This window comes from Petaurus breviceps, unplaced genomic scaffold, assembly GCF_028583685.1.
Source record: "Petaurus breviceps papuanus isolate PSGF00001 unplaced genomic scaffold, PetGlider_PUasm1.0 37, whole genome shotgun sequence".
In the NCBI taxonomy this organism is placed as follows: Eukaryota; Metazoa; Chordata; class Mammalia; order Diprotodontia; family Petauridae; genus Petaurus; species Petaurus breviceps.
In genome coordinates, this window is record NW_027186296.1 from 62,249,537 (window position 1) to 62,268,191 (window position 18,655).

The 18,655-nt window shown below is 38.0% G+C and overlaps 1 protein-coding gene across 1 annotated transcript in view; it reads left to right on the plus strand.

Moving 5' to 3' along the window:
* The window catches only part of AGBL1 (AGBL carboxypeptidase 1), a 995,991-nt gene that overhangs the window by 351,790 nt on the left and 625,546 nt on the right, over positions 1-18,655 (plus strand). The window lies entirely within an intron of this gene.

An 18,655-nucleotide genomic window follows, 5' to 3' on the forward strand; every position in this document is an offset into this window, starting at 1 on the left:
ACTCCATTTGGGGTTTTCTTGGCAGAGATGCTGGAGTGGTTTGCCACTTCCTTCTCCAAATCCTTTTACAGATGAGGAAACTGAGGCAAACAGGGTGAAGTGACTTGTACAGGGTCACACCGTTAGTAAGTCTCTGAGGCCAGATTTGAACTCAGGAAGATGAGTCTTGCGGGACTTCAGGCTGAGAACTCTGTGACACTACCTAGGTAGTCACCGGTATAAATAAGCCCACAGATACTGTCTATGCCTGATTATCCAGTTAAGGGAGATTACCCTATTAGAGGGATGATTGTCCATGCTCTTCTGTTTCCTTCTTTTGCCTCTGCTGCCTGACTTCCAACCATTTCACTGTTCATTAGCAGTTTCATTAGAAGATGGGAGACTGAAGGTAAACAGGGATGACACATCAGGTAATTTTGCTTCTTGTTAGTACCTCTGTTCAGAAAAAAACAAAACAAAATAAAACAAAAACAACTCAGAGAGGGAGGTGAAACCATTGGCTAAAATCTAAAAAGAGGTTTTTATGGGTTTCAATTTTCTCTGCTATCCCTGTTCCACATTGCCATTGATAATCATAAAATTTCAAAGCTGGAAGTGGCCTTAGAGATTATCTAATAATAATAACTCACATTTATATTGGGTTTTAAGGTTTATAAAGTGCTTTCTTTACAACAACTCTTTGAGATAGGTGGTATAAGCATTTGCCGAGAGGGACTATATTGTTTTTGGTTTTGGGCTTTTACACAGGGGTAAAGATATTACTTTCAAAGATATAAAAAAACCCAGAAGTACAACCATTTTCTCCCAACATATGGGACACATATTCTCCTATACAACTTTGATCCCTAAGGAGAGTAAGGCTCACACACACATTTTCTACCCAGCATTTGTCCTATCAAGTTCACATACAACTTTGGCATGAGTGCTGGATAAGTAAGCTATCTCTGGGCTGGCTCCTGAAGGTCATCCCTTTGGGTCTTCATGCTAAACTGGATGACTGCAAAACCTGGCATGGACTCTATTCCTGGACTTCCTGGTGTCTCACTCTCTTGACCTTTTCAAGCTGATAAGGTTATTGTCAACAGGGACATACTCTGCCAGGTCACACTGTATAGCTCCAAATGAAGACATAAAGGCCTGAAGCCTCTCTTTCTACTGAGGACTTGAGCCATTCTTCCTCCCTTGAACCTGCCAGGGTGAAAAGAAGGCCAGGCCAAACATTTTATCCAGCCCAGTGCCATATGCCCTGGAGTGACTTGCTAAATGGTTTTTGAGTTGAACTGAATATAATTATTTCTATTTCACAAATAAGGAAGTAGATGTTCAGAAAGTATAAATACTCTCCATAAGATTCCTGAGAAGAAGTGACAGAGCTAGGAGTCCAAATGAGGTTTCTAGGTCTAATTCCAAAATGCCTTCCCCACTAATCTAAGGTCTCCATACTCCTTATTTCATAGATAGGTTAGCCTAAGGTGAGACAATTTAATATCTGAGTATTATTTTGAATCTCTTGTGGCCATTCAAAGACTATTTTCATTATGCTGCCTATCAACAAGGTCAGTTACAGGAAGGCTGAACTAATACTACCTCAAAAAGAATAATAATAATAACTAGCAATTATAAAACACCTATTATGTGCCAGACACTGTGCTAAGCACTTTTATAAATAATTGTCTCATTTGGTCCTCACAACAACCTTGGGAGGTAGGGATCATTATCCCCATTTTATTGTAGAGGAAAATGAGGCAAACAGATTTAAGTGACTTGCCCAAGGTAACACAGCTAGTAAGTATTTGAGGCTGGATTTGAGCTAGAATCTTCCTGACTCCAGGTCCAACTGTCTATCCACTTAGAGGAAACAAAATCTGTGGTTGGGAGTATGGCAAATTCCATATGGAGGAAGGGTATCATCATGTGGGCAAATGTTCTAATATGGTTATAATACTTTCCCTTTTTCCTTGTCATTCTTTTTCTTCTACATAATAATGTGTAGCAAGTAATAGTAGAAAGAGAATGTAGCTAGAATGTTTATGTATAGATGCATATATATTACATAAAGGAAAACATTATGAGTAAAGGCATTCTATTGCAGGATTTGACATGGGTTCTATCACTTTGAATTAGTCACAAACATTCCTCATTTTAAAATGGAGAGAATAATTATTGACCTATGCACTTCAGAGTTTGGTTCACTTAAGGTATTGAATGTGGGTGTGTTTTGGTTAAATGTAAGACACTCCACAAATGCAAAGGATAATTATTATTGCGTACAGGACTGTGCACATGCAAATACACATGTATACTCACACACATTCTAACATAGCTTGATAGTACTCTTACTAGTCTGCCAAATTTTCTCCAGCTGGTTTTAAAATGCTAGGGAAACTCTTAGAAAGTTTCCCTTCTTGGACTGGTTAATTCTAGTGCAAAAAGCAAGCGAACTGAGACCCTGACAGGATTAGAGGAATGTGTGATATCTGATCTGTCAGTCCTCTTAGAATGAGGCTTTAGGTCTGAAGACTAACCTTCCCCTTCCCAATCCTGTATGTGCCTTAGAGTCTATAATATAGCCATCAATGCAGCATGCATACTAGTTAACTAATTTTGAAGCACAATATCTTGCTAGATATTAGGCAGCAAGGTGATACAGTGAATAGAGAGCTGGAAGTAGAGTAAAGAAGACCTGAATTCAAATCCAGTTTCAGATACTAGCTGCGTGACCTTGGGTAAGTTACTTAGCCATTGTCAGTTTCCTTAACTGTAAAATTGAGATAATAGTACCTAATTCCTAGGGTAGTTGTGGTAAAAGCTGTAAGGTGCTTGACACAGTGCGTAAAACATAGTAGGCACTTAACAAATGTGTGTTTCTGTCCTTCCTACTATAGTCTAAAGGTAATGTTAGGGCCCAACTTTTATGCTCATAGAAAATATGCAGATATGCTACTCAAAGAATGTCAGAATCTGAGAAATGGAAGGCACCTCAGAGGCGTATTGTCCAACCCAAACCTGAACAAGAATTTTAAAAAATATCGCAAAGTGATCATTTAGTTTTCACTTGAAAATCTGTGATGAAGAGGGAGCCACTGTCCTCCAAGGTGCCCCATTCTGCTTTTGGATGGCTCTCATTAGGAAGGTCTTTGTTGTATTAAACCTAGAAGTGCAACCCTTAAGTATTTACCTACTGTTCATGATTCTGCCCTCTGGGACCTCACAAAATAAGACCTAATTACTATTTTACATGCCAGTTCTTCAGATGATAATGATGACTAGTGTCTACATAACACTTTAAGGTTCTCCAAGAACTTTACAAATATCATCTCACTTGATGCTCACAAAAGCTCTGGGAGGTAGGTGACATTATGATCCTTATTTTTTAGATGAGGAAACAGACAAACTGATTAAGTTACTTAAATAAGGTCATGCAGCTATCAGGTAGCTATCTATAATGACTTTTCTTCAGGTTTAACATTTCCAGTTCTTTTAACGAATAATTATATTAGCTGTTCCTCCATTCACTCATTATCCTGCTTAACTTTCCTTTTGATATTCTCTATCTGGTCCAAGTTCTTCCTCAAATATGGTTACCAAAATGAACACATTATTCCAAGGTAGAGTACAGTCAAATTAACTTCCCTAACCCCCACCTCACACACACACACACACACACACACACACTCACACACACACACACACACACACACACACTCTGGGCAGAATTCCCTCTAGTATAGTCAAGAATCATATTAGCTTTTTTTTTTTGCCTACCATTTTATATTGTTCACTTATTTTGAACTAGATGTCTAATAGACACCTAAAACTCAATATGTCCAAAACAGAATACAATATCTTTCTTCCTACCATCCTTCACCCCATACCTTACTTATGACTGTAGAGGGCAGTACCATTCTCCCAGTCATTCAGGCTGGCAATTTAGGAGTCATCCTGGACTGCTTATTATCTCTTACCCCTCCCTTCCCTCCCCTCAGTATCCAAGCTGTTGCCAAGACCTGTTCATTTCTTTCTTCTTTTTTTTTGCTTTTTTTTTTTTTTTTGCTTTTTGGAAGGGGGAAGGGAAGGCAATTGGGGTTAAGTGACTTGCCCAAGTTAAGTCATGGGTCTAAGTCACTAGCCCAACAGCTAGTAAGGGTTAAGTGTCTGAGGCTGGATTTGAACTCAGGTCCTCCTGACTCCAGAGCCAGTGATCTATGCACTGTACCACCTAGCCGCCCCCCATTTCATCTTTGAAACATCTCTTGAATACATCCTTTTCTCTCCTCTAACACTGCTACCACTCTAGTGCAGGCCCTCCTCACCTCATGCCTTAGTTACTGCAATAGCCTGCCTCAGATCTCTCTCCATTCCAATCTAATCTCCATTCAGTCATTAAAGTGATTTCCCTAAAATAGAGGTCTGATCATGTCACTCTGCCTTCCCCTCAACATAATCAATAAACTCCAGTGGCTTCCCATTGCCTTCAGGAGAAAATACAAAATTCTCTGTTTAACCTTCAAAGTCCTTCATAAACTAGCTCAATCCTGTCTTTCAAGTGTTCTTACTTAGCACCTTATTCCCCCAGATGTAGTCTTCAGTCCAATTACATTGGTCTCCTAGCTGTTCCATAGAGAGGACAGTCCATCTCTTGGCTCCTGGCATTCTCCCTAACACCCCCATGCTTCAACATTCTACCTCCTCTACTCTGGCCACTAACCTCCCTGGCTTCCTTTAAGTCATAAATAACATCCTACATTCTACAGGAAGCCTTTCCTAAACCGTCTTAATTCCAGCACTTTCCATCTTTTAATTATTTAGAATTTCTCCTATATATAACTTGCTCTGTTTTTATTTTTTTGCATGTTGTCTCCTCCATTAGATTGTAAACTCCTCGAGGGGAAGAACTATCTTTTGCTTTTTTGTATGTGTGTGTATCAAAGTGCTTAACACAGAGCCTGACACATAATAGGTAATTAATGAATGTTTATTGATTCATTGATCATCATAGGATTGTTGTTTGATAAAGAATTATCCACTTAGCTATGGTTGTGAGTCAGGTCTTTCCCTTCCCCTTTAATTTCCTCATGGTATAATTTTATTTTTGGTATTTGAAACTAGTTGTGGCATATATTGGAAAATACTCATCTATAACTAATTTCTGCCCAACTACTTTCTGGATTTCCCAGAAGTTCTTGTCAAATGTGGAATTATTCCTCTAGTAATCGAGTGATTACTGTTGAAACCATTTTAGCTCTTTTTTGATTACTGCTTTCTTTGCTTGATACTTTTAACTATGAATTAATCAATGGATATTTAGTAAGTGAAAGACACTGTACCATTATCCTTGAGATATAAAGAGAGAAAAAGAAACAGTCCTTTTTCTTAAGAAGCTTACTTTCTATCAGGGTGAGTGGATCATGCATGCACTGGATTATGCAGTACATGTATATGCAGAATAAATACAAAGTAGTTAGAGATGGAGAGAATTAACTGGGCAACAAGGAAAGACGTCATGAAGAAGGTGGTGCTTGCACTAGGTCTTGAAAGAGGTACATCCCAGAATTTTGCTAGGAATTAAAGTCATATTTATAGGCTTATATGTTGCAGCCTCTGCTATTCTCCCTTTTGTGAAAATCAGGAAACATTTGCCCATATCCAGCCCTAGAGTGTCTTTTCTATTTTCTAGGGTCATTCAAAGTTATTTTTGTAGTGTGTAGTGTTACTTAATACATGACACATTTTTTTTAACAGCTTAAGAGGGTGACTTGAACTCAACAAGGACATTTAGATTCTCTCTTGCCATTTTCTCACTTATCTGTTAATCTTTTTTGTTCTTTCTTAGTTCAAAGACCATTTTTGGCAAAAATAAAATAAACAAAATAAGAATTGAATAGTTCTTTTTTCACACTATCATCTGCTATCCTCATCCACTAAGTAACAGTTTTATTCATTTTTGGATCCATTTCTCTTCTCCAAACTAGCTTAAAACACTTTTTTTTGTCCTTAGCATTCATAGCAAGCTTCAGCTCATTCTAACCTTTAGCTCTCCTGAAAATATTTTCAGTGGCCTACTACTCTGTATGTGCACTCATTGTCCATTACTTGCTTCTATTTACATCATCTACACATATTTTTAAAAAAATCTACATTGGCCAATGAGTTCACTGGGAATCTGCATTAGTCTCTTTAGGCAACTCCCTCATTTCTTCCCCCCAGAATAATAACTTTTGTTTGTGCCTTGAAGATTGCTTTCAGGAGATCTTTCTGGGTCAGCTTCTCCTATAGGATTTAAGCCTAAGGTAACTTACCTATCTTTTAAAAACAACTAACAAACAAAAACCCTTTGAAATTCATTCTTTTTTAGTCTAGACTTGTTCCAGACTATACTTGGCTTTTTTCTCCTCTAACTTGTATTCTGAGATAGAAACTTCCCTTCTGTGTTACTATCATATTTTCATTTGTGGATCCAGAATATAATGTTGTTTCTGCCACCTTTTCTTTTCTTTTTTTTATATTGTCCTAGAAGATGCAACTCTACAGCATGGTTCTTTTTCAAAAATAATTTTATTTTATTTTTTATCATCTTCAAGCATTTATTTATTTTAAATTTATTTAATTAAAAAAATTAATTTCTTTGTTTCCTTTTAGTTTACAGGATTCAATCCCACAGTTCCTTGAGTTTCACATTTTGTCCCCCTCCTTCCCGTTCCCTCCCATGGCAGCCTCTACTCAAGTATAGGATCTGTAAATACTTTCACTATACATTAGCCAGGTTATAAGGACAGATTGTACCAGCTGGAATGAAAAATGGTAAAGAGGACATAAAACCAAATAAGAGAAGGAAAAAGATCAGGTATTTTGCTTCCACCTGGATATAAACTTAGTTCTTTCTAGTTCTTTCTCTGGATGCACATATTTCTTTCCATCATGAGTCTTTTGGGATTGACTTATATCCCTGCATTGTTGAGAAGAGTCTAGTCTATCAAAGTTGGTCATCACACATACGTTGTGTCTGTAATTGTGTACAAATTTCTCCTGGTTCTACTCTCCTCACTCAGCATCAGTTGGTATAAGCCTCTCCAGGTAAATATGAAGACTGTCTGCTCCTCGTTTCTTATAGCTCAATAGTATTCCAATAGTATTGTGCATATACCACAACTTGTTCAGCCATTCCCCAATTGATGGGTATCCCCTTAATTTCCAATTCTTTGCTACCACAAAAAGAGCTGCTATAAACATTTTTGTACATATGGGTCTTTCTCCCATTTCTATGATCTCTTTGGGATATAACCCTAGGAGTGGTATTGCTGGATCAAAGGGTATGAATGTATTTATAGCCCTTTGGGCATAATTCCAGATTGCTCTCCAGAAAGGCTGGATCAGTTCACAACTCCACCAGCAATGCATTAATATTCCAATTTGCCCATATTCTCTCCAGCAGTTTTCATTTTCCTGTTTTGTCATCTTAGCCAATCTGACTGGTGAGATGTGGTACCTCAGAGTTGTTTTGATTTGCATTTCTCTAATCAATAATTTTCAAAGATAAAAGGCAAGTCAATAATATAACAAGATTTAGGCAATATTCAGAGAACTGGATATAAGTCCTATGTGCTTCCTCTGTTATTCTTCCATGACAGTTATGTGTTCTTCCTATAGTCTTCTCTCCATTTTCTTCTCCTAGCCAGGTGAACTGCCGTGGTGCTATCATCCCATAACAAAGTTATTTTTTTTTCTCTATCGGTCCTCATTCAAATGTTCTCCACTATGCTTTCTCATCAAAACTTCTGGATTTTCTCACAAAGGCCAGTTTGATACTGTTGAACACATGACTGATTTCTAAGTGCAGCCTTGTTTGCCACTAGGCTGGCCAAATTATTTTGACTTTTGGCCTTGGTAACATCTATTGCTTTCTTATTCTTGTTCAGCTCTAGGTAGAACTTTCCATAGCCCCTTTAATGTTTATTAGTGACAGTATAGTATGATGAAAAAGAGAATTAGATTTGGAGGCAGGAAATCTAGGTTGTATTTGTAGATACTCTGATTATTATCTGTGTGATTATGGTTAAGTTATTTAATTGACTATACCTCAGTTCCATTAAAATGGAGATGAATACCCTTTCAATAACTCACAATTGTGAGGAAAGTGATGAAGAAATATTGTGGAACTGTGAAAAGTCTTGGAAGTCAGGACATAGTTTGAATTTCAGTTCTGAGACTTGTTACTGATTATGAAACCTTGGCCAAGTCAACCAATTCCTCCTATCCTGTTTCCACAAATCTATGTAAAAAGGTTCTGCTGCATGCACAGATCTCATGAGCTTGGTGGGTTGATGCAGCCTCTGTGTCAAGGAAGCTAGAGAGGTGGCTTCTGGGAAGAATCACAGTTACATGTAAGGGAAGAAACTTGAAGAAATCTGAAACATGTATAGACATTTTATAACTGATTCTGGTTGACTAACCATGTGGCGAAGGAGAGACTGATTAATTTTAAAGTCATTCAGTAGTTTCAGCTACTTCTTATTTTGTCTTATTTGTATCTTTTGCTCATGGTGTCTGGCGAAGGGAGTGGAATCTCTAAACTTGGGAGTTCTGAAAATATAGGAGAATTAGTCATAGAGATATGGGAGTCAGAGTCCAGGCGAGGTGTTGTAGAAAGAAAGAGCAAATCCATCCTTGGGAGGACCTTTGGGACCACAGGCCAGTAAAAGTTGAGGCAAGGATCCATGTAATACCACCTAAAGATATCAACTTGGTAAAACCAGTGCTCTGTAGGGACTGAGCTAAGTCATGAGTCTTATCTATTATCTTTCCCCAGTCATTCACCAAAGTGGTGTATGGACACAATGCACTGAAGTAACTGGGGGAAATACTTATACTTTTTTTTCCTTGGATATCTTTGAAATAAATATCCCTCAGTAAAATTCAATAGATATTAAATGGCTAAATGGAACTAGAAGGCTGGTCATAGACACCTCAAAATGGAGGAAACATAACTTGTAGGAGCTTAAATCAATAATAGTAGAGAAAAGAACCACCCCAACCTCTCAGCATCTTCCTAAGGAACACCGCAAAATGATGAAGCAGGCTTAGCTCTGGGAAAGAGGGTCAGAGCAAAAACACTACATGTAAAATGGACATAAAACTATTTGTGATACCTGCTATTCAAGATTGCCCTGAGGAAAGCACACATCAACTTCAAAGTGTTAGAGAAATGTGAATTATTGTCATTACATAAATGTGAATTGATGCTATTATCTACTGTAGTTACTTCCCTGAATTCCTTTGTAGCAACACGTGAACAAGTCTCTATCTTCCTACACTTCTTCCCTTCGTCTGGGTTAACTTTTAACATCAGCCATTGTCATTCTCTGACCAATCATTACTCAGTCTCTTTTCTCCTGTTTCCTCCAGTTCTTGCTTAAAATAATCTCTTCCAACAACTATTACCCCATTGTCCCTTGTAGTTTTCAACCCTGTTGGTTCATTTCTTTCTTTTTTGATCCCCTTCTTCCCTCCACTACTTTCTCCCCTTCTCAAATAGAGTAAACTGGTTCCTACTATTTTTTCCTTGCTTCTTATCAATGAAATACTGATACATCATGAATTATGCAATACTAAAGCCAAAACCATTTTTAATATAATTAAGATAGCCTTTGGTCTGCAGAAGAAAGGAGCACTCATATAGTTTGGAGAATAGTGCATTTTGTAATACTGTCTCTTAATTTTTAAATAAAATTTCCTTAGACTTACTCAATCCATTTGAAGAATTTCCTTAAAATTCTGTGCCTGGATTTCTATTTGCTTATTAAAGGTTCACTATCATTGACACCAAGATTAAAGAACTTAAGTTGTGGTCTACCTTGCAGACTTTTTTAGTCACAGGGATAGGTTTAGTTAATTTTAGCTAGTATTTCCTTACCTCCAGCAGAGATAGGAGCTGCTAAAGCAGTAGTTGTCAATTATAAAAAAAAAAGAAAGAAAGAAAAAAAAGAACAGGTTTTATTTGTGTTGTGTGTTATTTGCAGCTGTTGTCCATTATGAGTTCTCAGGAGCCCCATTTGCCACTACAACTGTACAATCCCATAAGTTTAACTCAGCATTGTGACTGCAAAACTGTATTAAATCACAAGGAGAGAGAAGAAAATCATCTGAAATGAAAAAAATGCAGCTTGTCTTTGTGACAAACCACCACTCTTTGCTGTTCACTGTTTCAGAACGTTCAAAACTGTACACATCGTTTTGCAGTGTATTTGCAGTGAAACAAAATATAAATCTGACCCTCTGAAGAAGAGACAAGAATGCTGTTGATGTCTTTGCAATGGCTTGAGTTTGCCTTATTGACTAATATACCACATTGTCCTGGGCATACCAGGCAATAGCAACTTACTGGTTCAGACAATGGGAGTGTTCATTCTGGGTCTAAAATTTATAAGAGCGTATGTTATTTTTTATTTCTTCTTGCTGGGAACATTGTTGTTCAATATGCTACAAATGAACAAAGTTCAAACACCACAATGAAACTGATATGGAATTATGGAACTGAAAATAGGCCACTGATTGGGTTCAGATTCATCAAGCTGCTTTCTTTCTCAACAGGCTTTTTATTGGAGTTCCAATACAGCTTTCTTTAGAAAGAGTGAAATATGGCTGGGAGCAGGCAATATAGTGAGAACCGCCTACCTCTAGTTAATTTCAACTCTGCTCAGCTAGTTAACTATAGATGTGTTTCTCCCACTGTGTTTTATAAAGAACAGAAAAGGCAGCAAACTCTAATCTGAAAAAAAACTCTCTTATGGAATATAGGAAGGTCTTTGATTTTTTTCTGATTTTATCAAACTTGCTGAATTTTCTGTGGAGTCTATTTCATTGATAGGATTCCAGAGATCTAAAAAAAGGAAAACAATAAGAATTAATTGCTTTATCATCTACATTCCCAAAAGGATGACCCAGTTTTTTTTTTTTACTGTTGGGGAAATGAAGGTAAAAAGAATAGAAAGAACTGCATGATTTTCTCTATGGCACAGGGTTAAATGGGTATAAAAACCCCATAAAATTCTGCCTCTGCTATGGTTAGTGCAAAAGAAAAGGGGTGGAAAGAAGTGCTGTTTTAAATTTGGAACAGAACCTCCAGATTCACATTTCATTCACATTCATAGCATTCTTGAGAGACAGATAAAGCTGTTGATTATTATCCCAAATTTGCAGATGAGGCATCTGACCTACAGGAAGCGTCTGTGAGTGACACAATAGGCCCCAAACAACTGAGCATCAATCCAGAAGCATAATTTAGGTATTCCTAGCTCCCAGACTGATCTTTGATCCATAAACCTAAAGATAAGCCCATGTATGGATGTAATTGTGTATATCTGATAAATGTAGGTAAAAGTAAGAACTTATTCACAGTTGTGTCAGGAATACTGACATTATGATTAATGTCATAGAATTTTGCAGGTCCCAAAGGGCCTTAAAGAATATCTAATTCAACTCCATCATTTTATAGGTAAGAAAACTGACAACCAAAGAAGTCAAGGTCATACAGCTTGTTAAGTTATAAAGCCAAATCTCAAGCCAACCTCAGGCTAAACTGACTTCCATTCTGGTGTTCTTCCTACTGCAGCATGCTTTTTTACTTCATTTGTGTCACTAAGCATCTGTCCTCTTGCATTATCAAGGTGAACTATTTTGATGGGTAGTTGATTCAAGGCAAACTCAACTAGTGTTTGTCTGACTGATCTCTAGCCAGCCAGTTCCAGGCCATCGCACCAGATTGTTTCAATCTAGCTGTTGATCCCAACCATCTTGTCATTTGGCCTTCTGTGCTACCTCCAAATCTGGATTAGCACCTTTGGACCAGATGTCAGAATAAATCCCCTAAGTGTATGTATAGATGTGTTTTGGGGATAGAGGGCAAAATGAATAACGCTCGAAGAAGGTAATCTTTTGTTAGAATTTTAAGCTGAGTTGTTTTAATTGGTTAATGATTACATACAAACTTAACACATTCTATCTGTCTAGCCAGTATCCACTCTGGACCTTTATACTAGATCATTCTTCACACACCACTGTCTTCCTCAGCTATCTTGCAGTTTTACTCTGCTGCTTCATGCAGATACCCTGATGCCCTCGATCTACTTGCTCTGTGCTTAGCAAGCAAATAAATACTGCCATACTGCTACTGCTCTTGGAAAGATGGAAAGGGCAGTTACTCTAAGGGAGAATCAACTCGCCATGCCTGTGATGCCTCAGACAGTCCTTTCTATAGCCACCAGTCACACACACACACACACACCCATTGTCTCCTCTAATTAGAATGGAAACACTTCAAGGACAGGGATTATCTCTCCTCCTCCTCCTCCTTTTTCTGTTGCTGCTGTTAGCACAGTACTTGGCACACAGTAAGCCCTCAATAAATTCTTTTTTCTACCTTTAATACACTCTTCCATTCATCACCAAAATATGTTAATGTTTCTTGATTAAAGATACTTTTGGTATCTTTACATAGAGTAAGAGATATAGGCTCTGTATTCATTCAGCTTATGCCTTAAGACAGAAAAGCCATATGGTATGGGTTCATATTTATTCATATTCTGAGAGATATTACTTATATCATTTCACACTCCAATCTATCCTCTACACAGCTACCAAAATGAATTTCTTAAATCAGAAGTCTGACTGTGCTACAAACTCTTGTCAATAAGGTATAGTAACTCCATATTATCTCTAGAATCGCATATTAAATTCTCTTTTTGAGATCTAAAGTTCTTCACTCCCTGGCTCCATTTCTCCTTTCTAACAATAGTTCACATTTCTCTCCTCCATTTACTTTATGCTTCAGATATATTGACTTTTTGTTTTTTTTTCCTCCATGAAACATGCTATCTATCTCTAAACCTTTTTGATGACTTCCCCCAAGACCTAGAATACCCTTCTTCTCTTTTACTTCTCAGAATTCCTGGTTCCCTTTAAGACTTAACTCATGTAACCTTCTCTGTGATAGTTCCTTTCCTAGCTTCATCCAAGATTACTTGCTTTGTATGTTTAGTACGTATCTATTTATTGACATGTTGATTCTCTCACTAGAATATAAGCTCTTTGAGAGCAGGAACTGTCTCACTTTTGCCTTATATTCAGAGCTCTCAGCCTAGTGCAGCTCATAGTAGGTGCTTAATATATCCATTGTATATAGGCAAAAAGTCCCTTGCCTTTTTGCTCACCAAAGGCTGCTGTTTGTGTTTGGCAGTGAAGTAGATACTTCCCCTGCCTTTTTAGGCCAATGAAATATGAGGAAGAACTCAATTCTGTCACTATACGAGCATAATCTTTATTCCCATCCTATACCTGTAATAATTATGATGATGATGATACAGGAAATAATAGCAATTGTGCAACACACCATGGCAAGTTGTAAAAATTTATCTTTTAAAGCCCTTTTAACCTCACTTTTTACCTTTTTTTCATATGTTTTTGTCCCTTCTACATACTATAAAATTCACTTACTCTGGCCTCTTTGGTATTCATCAAACAAGAAACTCCATTTGCTAATTCCATGAATTTTCTTTGACTATCATCCATGCCTGGAATTCTCTCCCTCTTCATTTCTGCCTCCTGATTTTCATGGTTTCTTCAAATCCCAGATAAAATCCTACCTTTTCAAAGAAATCTTTTCTGAATCCCTTTTCTGTTAATGTTTTCTCTCTATGAATTATCTCCAATTTATCCTGTCTATAGCTTGTCTAGATGTGTTTGCAAGTTGTCCTCCCATTAGACTGTGAACTCCTTTAGCATAGGTACTATTTATTGGATTTTTTATCCCTAGTGCTTAGAATAGAACCCATCACATAGCAGGTCCTTGTTTATTAACTTGGCCTGTCAAATAGCTAGCAAAATGTGACCTGGTAGTTAGGATTATACAATAGATGTTTGCTATCATAAACTAACAGATGACAAATCCCTGTACTACAAATAAATACCTTAAAGAATCCTTGAGAGATGGAAAAATTATGCTAGAATTGTACCATTATTACATACAACTGTTTCCCAATAGCTTTTTATAACATTCATCCAGGACAAAATTGAGAATATTTTAAATATATATCATCATACTAACCAGTCCTAATCTCTAATTTGTAAGGAATGAAGAACTTTAAAATACAAAGACCTGGGAGAAGAAATCAAAATTGTGAGGGAACATGATGTGACATGTAACAATATCCCTGTTCTCTTTGCTACTATCCCAAATGTGCTTTCAATGAGCCTATGGAAGATGTGCTTAATTCTGAAGACTTTTATTCATTTACAAAGAGCAATCATTTAAATCTACCTGGGCAATAGTCTGTAAAACATTAAATACAAATGGCTAACATTTGCAATAACTAACATTTTGCAGTAACTAAGCACTTACTAAATGCCAGGCGTTATCCTAAGCACTTTGCCATTATTATCTTATTTCATCCTTATGGGGGGCGGAGCCAAGATGGCGGAGTAGAAGCACTATCTTCCCGCAGCTCCTGCTTCCACCTTCCCCAATCCATGTAAAAAGGGGACTCTAAACAAACTTTGGAGCTGCAGAACCCACATAATGACACAGAGAGGCTAACCTCCCTCTGAGGACAGCCTAGCAGGCCAGCAGGAATCGGCCAGCGCAGCGTTCTGGGAGCCCAGCCCAGCACCACGCAGAGGCTTTAGCCCCAGGGTGGGCCTGACCAGCCGCCAGCCAGAGGGACTCCAGATCAGCAGCAGCTGTGGCCGTTTCCAGATTTATCAATACATAGATGAAAAGGACAAGGTGAGAGGCCAGTGTAGTCTGGACTTTGGGACCAATGAGTGGGAGTGCCTGGCTTTAACCCCCGGGGCGAGAAACTGCTCAGATGCTGGCACAGCCTGCCAGCAGCACATGGCGGCTTCAGTTCCTGGCCTGCAGAGTGTAGGGGGACCAAGCACCAGTCTGAGGGGTAATCGCTCTTGCTTTAACCTGCTTGGATCTGGATTGCAGTCTAGGGTGGAGGTCCTGGGGTGTGTGTCCAGCTTGCCAAAGCGTGTGGAGACCTCAGAGAGGGCAATACCTCTGGCAGCTGAGAAAACCCCAGCATTTGGGACAAAAACTCCCCTGTCTGGTGGCAGAGTCCTACTGTGGCAAAAAGCCCAAAAGTCAAATAATTGAGTGGCAAAATGAGCAGGCAGAGGAAACAAAGCAGACAGAAGATTCCAACATTGCACTCCTATTTTGGGGATAAGAAGGAGCAAGGCATGGAACAGGAGGAAAACAGTGAAGTTAGAACTCCTGCACCAAAAGCTTCAAAGGAAAATACAAGCTGGTTACAGGCCATAAGAGGACCTTAAGAAGCAGATAAGAGAAGTGGACGAAAAATTGGGAAGAGAAATGAGAACAATGCAAGAAAATTATGAAATGAGAGTCAACAGCCTGACTGAAGAAAATAATACCTTAAAAAACAGACTGACTCAAATGGCAAAGGAGGCTCAAAAAGGCAACGAGGAGAAGAATGCCTTAAAAAGTTGAATTTGTCAGATGGAAAAAGAATCTCAAAAGCTCAATGAGGAGAATCATTGCTTCAGAATTAGATTGGAGCAAATGGAAGCTAATGGCTTTATGAGAAATCAAGATGCTGTCAAATAGATCCAAACAAATGAAAGAATAGAAGGCAATGTGAAATATCTCATGGGAAAAACCACTGACCTGGAAAATAGATCCAGGAGAGATAATTTAAAAATTATTGGACTACCTGAAAGCCATGACCAAAGTAAGAACCTAGAAAGCATCCTCCAGGAAGTTCTCAAAGAAAACTGCCCTGATGTTTTAGAGCAAGAGGGCAAAATAGAGGTTGAAAGAATCCACCGATCACCTCCTGAAAAAGATCCCAAAAAGAAAACTCCTAGGAATATTATAGCCAGTTCTGGAATTCCCAGATTAAGGAGAGAATATTACAAGCAGCCAGGAAGAAACAATTTGAATATTGTGGAAACACAATCAGGATAATCCAGGATCTGGCAGCTTCTACACTGAGGGATCGAAGAGCTTGGAATGTGATATTCCGGAGGTCAAGGGAGCTGGGATTAAAACCAAGAGTCACCTACCCAGCAAAACTGAGTATCATGTTTCAGGGGAAAATATGGTCATTTAGTGGAATAGAGGACTTTCAAGCATTCTTGCTGAGAAAAACAGAGTTGAACAGAAAATTTGACATTCAGATACAAGAAGCAAGAGAAGCATGAGAAGGTAAACAGGGAAAAGAAATCATAAGGAACTTATCAGAGTTGAACTATTAACATTCCTATATGGAAAAACAATAATTTTAACTTATGAAACTTTTCTCAGTAGTTGAAGGGATTAGAAATATATATATACATATACATGTATATATATGTATATATATATATGTCTTTATGAGGGTATGCAGGCATATGAATACATATGTGAATGTGTGTATATACATTTACAGGTATACATAGATAGAGGGCACGGGACCAATTTAACAGGAAGGGATGATACTTAAAAGGTGAAATTGAGAGGAGTATAATGAGAGGAGATGGGGAGAGACAGATTGGGGCAAACTATCTCACACAGAAGAGGCAAGGGAAAATGGTTGCAATAGAGGGGAAGAATAGGAGGGCAGAAGGGAATGGGTCAACCTTATTCCTATTGAATCTGGCTTGAGGAGGGAGGGAAATACACACTAAATAGGGGATCTCACCCTCCAGGAGAATGGGGGGGGAGGGGATTAGAGGGGGCATGATGGAAGGGAGGGCAGGCTGCGGGGGGGAGGGAAGTTGGAAGCACCCATTTTTGAAAAGGGACAGGATCAAAGTAGAGAATAGAACGGGTGGGAGGGAAATGTAGTCAGTCTTTTACAATATATCTACTATGTTATTGTTTTGCATTAGCCGCACATGTACAACCTATACTGAACTTCTTGTCTCCCCAGTGGGGGTGGGTGGCGGGGGGGAAGGGAATGAATCTGGGATTGAAAGTTTTAAAATCAAATATTCAAATATATATATATATGTGTGTGTGTGTGTATATATATATATATATATATATATATATACTATTATTAATACCATCTTACATGTAATTAAGAAATGGGATGTACAGGCACTGAGGCATAGAGATCCTCTGGAAAAGTCGAAACGGGTATGGGAGAAAATATGGGAGAGAGCAGATTGGAGGTAGGGATATCCTGTGGGACTGCTGTTTTGGGGGGATGGGTGGGGGAAAAATGGGGAGAAAATTTGTAACTCAAAATCTGGTGGAAACGAATGATGTAAATCAGAAGTTAATAAAGCATTAAAAAAAACATCCTTATGATAACTTTAAGAGATAGGTGTTATTATTATCCCCATTTCACAGATGAGAAAATGAGACAAGCAGAGATGAAGTGACTTGCCCAGAGTCACACAGCTAACAAATGGCTGGGGTTGGATGTGAACTCACTTCTTCCTGACTCCAGACCCAATGCTCTATCTACTGCACCACCTAGTGGCCCAATAATGGCAGGATAGTGATGTATGCCAAGACTATTTTTAGATGAATTCCTCTGAGAAAAAAAAGAATGAGAATAAAGATAGTAAAATAGTAATTCATGTCCATTGACATTTAGATAGTACAGTAATACAGCCAGGAAGTTCTGAGTTGGAAGTCTGCCTCATACTTTCTAGATATGTGACCTTAACTTCATTCATTCTTAGTTTTCTCTTTTGTAAAATGATGATAATAATAACTCCTGCCTTTTAAGTTTGTTGTAGGGCTGAAATAAAATAATAACTTTAAAATGATCTGTAAATCTTAAAGTACTTTATACATGCTACTTATTATGATATTATTATTAACAACAATACTAATAAGGTACTTTTTAAAGTCAACAAAGTGCTGTTTGAATATATCATTTTATGTTAAGTGCTTCATGACATACAAACATTTGTTTATTTTCTTCTATTATTATTTTTTCTGGGTGAGAAGATAGATTCTTGCTCTCTGCTTTCATACACAGGCAATTCCTATACTAGCCATTGGCCTGGATATTGATTTCTTCCTTATTCTAAGTCTCTGTGGACCATAGGACCAGATACGGATAAAAAGTAAATACATAAAAGGCTATGTGGTGCAATAGAAAGAACATTAGAGAATCTAGGGACCTAGGTTGGAAGAGGCCCAGGCTCTGCTAAGGATTACTTATAAGAGGACAAACAAATCACAACCTACCCTGGAAAGATAACTGGCTCTGGAATCAGAGGATTTGGGTTCAAATCCCATTTCTGATCATTAACCCCTGACATTGGTTCATTGCTTTACCCCCTCTGTCTTAGTTTCCTCATGTATAAAATGAGGGATTGTACTGGATGACATCTGAGGCCCATTACAGCTTTATATCTATAATTCTATGACCTATAAAATCCTGTATTTCTCTGCCATGAGAATTATTGTGCAATCTGCCTGTCTTCTTGTGAAGAAAGTAATTTGCTCACCTTCAAGTATTCTTTGTATGTGCTAGTATTATCTAGGTCAGATAGGTTTTTAGGAATAATCTGTCTGTACACATCTCCATCACGGCCATAATTACAACATCGGGGCTCTAAAAACCAAGCCATTTTAGATTATTCACATCTATCTATCTATCTATCTATCTATCTATCTATCTATCTATCTATC